Source organism: Lactuca sativa, chromosome 3 (assembly GCF_002870075.4).
Source record: "Lactuca sativa cultivar Salinas chromosome 3, Lsat_Salinas_v11, whole genome shotgun sequence".
Taxonomy (NCBI): Eukaryota; Viridiplantae; Streptophyta; class Magnoliopsida; order Asterales; family Asteraceae; genus Lactuca; species Lactuca sativa.
In genome coordinates, this window is record NC_056625.2 from 90,200,134 (window position 1) to 90,205,850 (window position 5,717).

The window sequence follows — 5,717 nt, forward strand, 5'->3', positions numbered from 1 at the left end:
AAGAAATTGAAAATCCCTAAAAAATGACAAGTATAAAATAAAATTTTTAATATACTCACAAAATGACAAGTGTCAAAATGAATAAGAAGATGACATATGACAAAAAAAACTTTCATTTATTAAAGAGAATATTAAAGAGGATAATAATTCATATTTCTCAATTAAAATCGTTAAAATTGGTATTTACACTTTTGTCAGAAGTTTGTGAAAAAAAAAATAACAATTCGTTTTGTAGCCGTAGAAATTAAAATAATAAATAATTGATCCTATGAAAGTTTCAACACGAAATCCAAATCAAATAAGTCGTCCATTATAAAATTTAATTGTAAACTCATTGCATAATATAATAATAATAATAATAATAATAATAATAATAAAAATTGGATTATTATTTTAAAATTTTTATTTTTATTATTGAACATACATTTTCTATCTTACACTTAAAAACATCTAAAATGATAGTTTTCTTTTTAATTGTTTTACTATTAGGTTATAATGCGTGGAAATCACGATTAGCAAAGTAAAAGAATATATATATATATATATATATATATATATATATATATATATATATATATATATATATATATATATATAAAAGATCAAATGAGAACACCTAAAAGATTGAGAACGCGAGAACAAATCTAGACCTTCCATTAATTAAGATCTAAAGCTAATATCAATGTGTCGTTTATATAACTTCTAAAACTCATGGGATGAAATTGTAAATATTTAATTGACTAAAAGGGTATTTTAGTCATCAAAGTCTAAACTATTTTTATCAGGTTCCTTAAATCCCTACATTTCCTTCTTCTCTCTCCGATTCAAACATTTAAACCCTAATCCGTACGAGTCGTCACCACCGTTCACTACAAACACCATCGTCTCACCTTTCACCGCATCTACAATTCCCATAACTCGATTTCAAGACTTGCAAGTTGATTTCCAATCAGCCTTTTGCAACTTAATCTCCAATCGGTCTTCTATAACTCGATTTTAGTTCATCAGTTGTCTTTGGAGATTGTAGACATGCATATTGATTTCAATTTTGAAGGTATGGTCTCGATTTTGCTTGAATGTTTGTATCATGATAAAGGTTGATGATGGAGGATCTGTCGATGTTGGTTTCTTGGTGACGAAGGGTGAAGGTTGTCGGCATGTCAAGATGATAGTGATGGGTACGATTAGGGCTTCCTTTACCTTTCATGTGTTCATCGTCAACGATGCACAACTATTAGACAGAGGGCACGAGGAATCAGAGAGATATCAGAGAAAGTTTTGAGTTGACTATAAGGGTTCTGAGAGTTCTTCAGATTTCATGTTCTAGGATTCAAGCACACTAAATTCTATATTTTGGTAAGTCTTTCAGCCCTTCTATTTTCATCCGCAAATAGTCTTGTGTTTCGCTTTGATTTCTCGATGATATGCGCTACATTAAAACAACCTTTATCTTTAGTGAAGTTTATAATTTTCAATTTGTAGGAATAAATCATTTAACTAAAAAATTAATCATTTATGAATAAAATCGGTGTATGTGAATACATAGAATGATTCTACTTTCACTTTTTCTCCTCTAAAATGATAATCATTTCTGAATACAAGTCTTATTCGTTAATGAATAGAATACACTGACAATTGATTCTTACTAAGTGGTATTTATTAGCTAAAGTGTATATGTTTGTATCAACCAGAAATTGATTTAGTTTACTCACTTCTGTTTCAATTCGCATAACCATTGGTATCTTTAATATGTTTAGCATTGTTTTTATTATGTAATTGTTTGGTTTCTCATAATCATTGGTGATTACAATTGATGATTTTAATTGGTAAACGTGTTTTATTCTATTTCTGTAATTTTTTCGACCTACAGTCGCCTTACATGATGCTGCCAACATGATGTAAACCAGTGAAAAAAGAGATTATGATAGTGAATAGGTGCGTGTGTGAAGCAGGAGGAGGAATGAACATTGATAGAGATAAAGATAAGGAATACCATATTCATTTTTATAATCTAGTGATTTTTGTGTTAGGTCCATTGAGAAGACATAAGGAAACAAAAAAACAATCACAAAAAAACAATTGGAAGCAAATTTTCAAGAAAAATGAGCTTGATGTTTCATCTATGTATTGTAATTTCATTTTTTATTAGAAGTATATTTCATTTGTGATTGAAATGTATTCGATATTGATTAGAGGTCTTTGTATCTTGGTTGAATAAATGAGAATGAACATATATTCGTGTTTATTTTTTTTCTTTTATATGTAATTTATATATTATTTTGTTATATTCATTTGTGATTAAAACAATATCCATTTGTGATATTTGTGAATAATAGGGTATATTCATTTGTGATTGTGAATATAAGTATATTAAAATGGGATCGTAAATAAAAGTTGATTTATTTGTGATTTGAGTTGTACTGATTTCCTTTTAAAGAAAAAGAAACGGTCATAAATTATTTTTGGGAAAAATCATAAAAAATATTTATATATATTCCATTAACTAAAAAGAACTATTAATTTTTTTTAGGTAATTAAAATTATTATACCTAGATTTTAGGAAATCATTAATTAATATTTATATAAAGTTACTAATATACCTCTATATAAAGATTGGTCCAGAATTGTTCTTACGTTCTCAACCTTCTAGGTGTTCTCATTTGATCTTCTCACTATATATATATATATATATATATATATATATATATATATATATATATATATATATATATATATATATATATATATGTATTGTAATTTCATTTTTTTATTAAAAGTATATTTCATTTGTGATTGAAATGTATTCAATATTGATTAGAGGTGTTTGTATCTTGGTTGAATAAATGAGAATGAACATATATCCGTGCTTATCTTTTTCTTTTATATGTAATTTATATATTATTTTGTTATATTCATTTGTGATTAAAACAATATCCATTTGTGATATTTGTGAAAAATAGTGTATATTCATTTGTGATTGTGAATATAAGTATATTAAAATGGGATTGTAAATAAAAGTTGATTTATTTGTGATTTGAATTGTACTGATTTCCTTTTAAAGAAAAAGAAACGGTCATAAATTATTTTTGAGAAAAATCATAAAAAAATATTTATATGTATTCCATTAACTAAAAAGAACTATTAATTTTTGTAGGTAATTAAAATAATTATCCCTAGATTTTAGGAAATCATTAACTAATATTTATATAAAATAACTAATATACCTCTATATAATGATTGGTCCAGAACTGTTCTCGCGTTCTCAACCTTCTAAGTGTTCTCATTTGATCTTCTCACTATATATATATATATATATATATATATATATATATATATATATATATATATATATATATATATATATATATAATCAATAAATTTGTTTCAAACAATTATTAACTTACAAAGTTAGGTGATTTGTCACTAAGTTTATAATTCTTGATTTAAATTAATATATAAAATGGTTTTAAAGTATGAGCGACGTTATTTACATGTAAATTAATAAAAAAGTGATAATATTATATAATGAAATATAAAATTGAATAGTATGTAAAAAAAACTTAACACAGTTAATCATGAAAACACAACCGTTAGATGACAAAATTAAAATAAGTTATTGTAAGAAACATACATGAACACAATAAAATAAATTAGAAATAAAAATTAAGATTAAAATGTGTTTTGCTATTAAGAAATATAAGATGCTATAAGAAATAAAATTATAAAAATTGTTTAAAATTTTCTAACAACTTGTTTATAAAAATTGTTTATAAATTTTTAAAAACTTCTTTATAGGTGCAGGGCAATAATCATAAAAACATATGAAAAAAGTTAAGCGATATTTTTAATTGAGCTTTGCAAAATAAGAGAATATTATTTAATAATGATGTTTTAAGTAAACTAAAGATAGGCTAAAAGAAAATGCAAGATTTATGATGTTGGTAATTTTATCTATCTAGAACTCAATGTTTCTGGGTAACTCCTGTCAATTCAGAACACCAATATAACTTTTGAGCATACTTTCAACCCCATCTAAAGGCTGTTGCAATTCTTATTTACAAAAATGTGTTATCAATTTTGGCATGTAAACCACATAATTTTCCACTAAAATATAAAGATATAGATATATACTTTATAATGTGGAACCTTATATGGATTAGAAGTAAAGACCTGCAAAATATTCTTAGTAGAATTTAAGTTAACCAAGAAAATACATCACACCATGATAAGAATAAAGTACATACATTTACACCACACATCATTAAAGTACAATGCCCGTTTAAGGAAAACATATGAAGAACGATGCTATAGTGTGATAGAATTTTCAGACTATAATGCCTCAACAAAAAATATGAAGTACATTGTTGTAAAAGAAAGAAATAAAAGTTCAATCCCTAAAATTTAATAGGTTCTAGAGGAGTTTTACCGTTCCATTAAATCTATAAGAAAACCAACATGTAAAATGCATAAATTTAAAGAAAAAAAAACATATTTTTCCTCATGAATTCAATTAATACAGAAAGGCAACAATGTTTAATGAAATGTAAATGTTACATATAGATGGTATGTGTATGCTAAAACCATATTTGGTGCTTAAGCTTATTGTTGAAAGTGTAAGGGCCTTTTCATAATATGTGATTGCTTTCTACAACTTGATTCAAAATCATACAAAAATCCTACACATTAAAATGGAGTTACATCAAACGAAAGTGAAAAAATTGTTATAAACCATGAAAAAAATAGATAACAAACATGTCAAATTGATTAAATATTCTTTTTTCTTGTCTATACATGAAATTATAATAAAATTATGTAACTTAAAATCATTGTTTTGTCTTGTTTTTTTTTTTTTTTTTTTTTTTTTTTTTTTTTTTTTTACTTTCATCATTTAAAGTCATAGATTTTTTTTCTTTGAAAACATCGGCACTGGATGTTATAAAGTTGGCATTAATATATCTAGGAGCTCCTTTCTACTTCTAGCATCCATATTTATAGAAGAACAAACTTTCATTTTTTGTTTCTACAACCGATATGGATAAATGCAAGTTTGTGAACCTTTTTTCCTTTCATCTAGTCACCCAAATCTTGATTTCCTTTTTAATGGACTGCAAATCACTTTAACATCAAAAGATCTGCTACTTAACATGTCATTTCCACAAAGTCAGTTGAATTGTAACCAAACATACAACCATAAAATGAGACCATGTATCCTCCAAATTTCTATTTTTTCATGCAAGCCAAAATATGGAGACATGAATTTATTCTTCATAAAATCAATTGGCGACCTGATACCTATATTGGTGATCAAGAAATAGAATTTCGAATGAATGGTATCAATGATTTATATTAGTATCTTATCAGAATTCAACGTTTGAGAATTGAATTGACCGAGATGTATCTATAAAAATTGATCAGCAACCTAAATCGGTTACAACAACAATGAGAATTATGCATATAAAATGGCATATTATGAAATTAAATGAGAAGGTGTAAAGCTATTTAGATTCACTTTTAAGCAGGAATTACCAATAATATTGTTATATATATATATATATATATATATATATATATATATATATATATATATATATATATATATATATATATATATATATATATATATATGGGGGAGGGGAAATTGAGTTGAAATAGAATCAGTAGCTGTCATATGAAAAATTGTGGTGGAACTTATATTCAATTATTGTAGAGTAAAGATA

General features: G+C 25.1%; 1 long non-coding RNA gene across 1 annotated transcript; it reads left to right on the top strand.

The window, feature by feature from the left end:
- Nucleotides 1-771: 771 nt before the first annotated feature.
- LOC111904727 (uncharacterized) lies at nt 772-2,245 on the top strand. The gene is made up of 2 exons (XR_002854612.2): nt 772-1,356; nt 1,871-2,245. It is a non-coding gene; the product is annotated as an uncharacterized LOC111904727 (long non-coding RNA).
- Nucleotides 2,246-5,717: the final 3,472 nt, after the last annotated feature.